We start from the raw sequence: 2,336 nt of genomic DNA on the forward strand, positions 1-2,336 counted from the left end.
GCAGACACAGGCAGACCTAGACAGGCTGGCAAGTTGGGTAGATCAAAACCAAATGAAGCTCAAAATTGAGAAATGTAAAATGCTCCATCTGGGGATGAACAATCCCCAACATATATACAGGCTTGATGGTGCCAAACCGACTAGCACCATGACTGAAAGGGACCTACTGGTAATAATAGACTATAGTAGGAACATGAGCCATCAGTGTGATGCTGTAGCCAGCAGGGCAAACAATACTCTGGCATGCATGAACTGATGCATTTCAAGCAAAACCAAGGAAGTGAGTCCTCTGCTTTACTCAGCATTAGTGAGACTGCAGCTGGACTACTGCTTCCAATTCTGGGTTCCTCACTTCAACAAGGATATGGAAAATCTTGAGAGTCCAGAGAAGAGCCACCCATGCAAGGCAACCCATACAAGGAAAAGCTGAGGGACTTGGGCCTCTTCAGCAAAAAAAAAGAGAAGGCTGAGAGGGGACTTGGTAGCAGCTTACCACTATATCAGGGGAATACATAAAGGGCTCAGTAAACATCCTTGGGGAAAAACAGGAGTAATGACCACAAACTCCTGGAAGACTGTTTCAGGCCTAACAAGTTGGAAAAACTTCTTCACAGTTAGGGTGTCCAGACTGTGGAATGGGCTCCTTCCAGAGGTGGTACCCTGGAAATCTTCAAGAGGAAACTTGACAGTCATTTTGCTGGGATCACCTGACCCAAGTTGTCTTTCCTGCCTAGTGAAGAGGGGCTGGACCTGATTATTTGTGAGGTCCCTTCCAGCCCCTTATAATCTATGAATTTATGACCCTGGCAGGGATGTTGTTGATGGGCTCCAGCATGCCACCACTGGGGCCGCTGTTGCTCTCCTGTGCCTCCATCCCTACCAACTCTGGGTTCCAGCCCAGTCAGGACTGATGCCTACATGTCATCCAGCATACCTGGGACAATGAGCACTGGCTGGAGGCCTTCCACATGACCTGGGCTACCTTCTGGGGCTTCCTGGAGCAGCTCTGGACTCACCTGGAGTGGCAGCACATTGGCATGCAGCCATCCCCACTATGGACATCTGCCTGGCCCTCACCCTCCTCAATCAGACCACACCTACCAGCCTGCAGTATGATGGCCACCTGTTTGATGTGGGCAAAGACACTGCCAGGAAGGTTGTCCTGGAGGTGTGCGGTACCCTCTAGGACATGCTGGGGCACACCGTGCTCCACATGAATGACTCCCTAAGAGTAGCATGACTCTATGCCCTGGGATTCCCTCAGTTCATCGGGACCCTCAAGGGGACCCACATCCCCATCACCTGCCCACCCCACAGAGACTGCCCTATATCAGTTGGAGGGGCTTTCACTCTGTGGTGTTCCAAGCTAACCATGGACTATTGAGGCACTTCACACATTTAAATGCCAGCTGGGCATGTCCACACCTTCAGGAACTCTAGCTTTCTGGGGGCGCTGGATCTGTAGCTGGGTTCTGAGGCCATCCTGCCACTACTCATCAGGAAATTACCTGCTCCTACCCTGGCTCATGAGGCCCTATACCAGCCACCTGGACCTGACCAGGCCCACTTCAACCACTGCCTGGACCCGTGCTCTGGTACAGTGCACCTTCATCTGCCTCAAGGGCCACTGGCACATCCTTCACCAGCTGCATCAAGATGAGGAAAACCTTCCCCAGGTTATTATCACAGCCTGCATACTGCATAACATCTACAAGGCATAGGGAGAGCTCGTCCATAAGGCCTGGGTGGAGGAGGCATGGATTGGACACCTGACAGTGGGAGCATCACCTGTGGTGGTAGCCACAGTAGTGGTCCCACCCTTCCAAGGCTCCAAGAGAGCCACACAACCAATGTGGGGGGGGAGGGGAAGGGCACTGGGTGCAGGCGGCCCTGGCAGACCACCTCCTCCAGTACTTCCTGATATATACCACATGTACCAACACCCATGGAAGCCCCCACCTCCTCCACCCATCTCCAGCACCATGCCTACTACAAATTTGTTTCACAGGAACAATTTTTTTTCCCCTCACATCAACCGGAGCCCCCCTCCTCCCTCAACAAACAGGGACCCTCAACCACCCACCTAATCCACCAACAATAAAACACCTTGTTCCCCATGAAAACTATGTACAATGTCATAGATTCATAGATTCAGAAGGGACCTCAACAGATCATTGAGTCCAAACCCCTGCGTGGGCAGGAAAGAGTACTGGGGTCAAATGACCCCAGCCAAATGCTTATCTACCCTTTTCTTAAAGTCCCTGAAGTTAGGAAACAGCACCACCTCCCTTGGAAGCCCATTCCAAATTTTGGCTTCTCACCATGAAGAAGTTTTT

This window comes from Gavialis gangeticus, unplaced genomic scaffold (genome assembly GCF_001723915.1).
Source record: "Gavialis gangeticus isolate Ggan-Ray unplaced genomic scaffold, GavGan_comp1, whole genome shotgun sequence".
In the NCBI taxonomy this organism is placed as follows: Eukaryota; Metazoa; Chordata; order Crocodylia; family Gavialidae; genus Gavialis; species Gavialis gangeticus.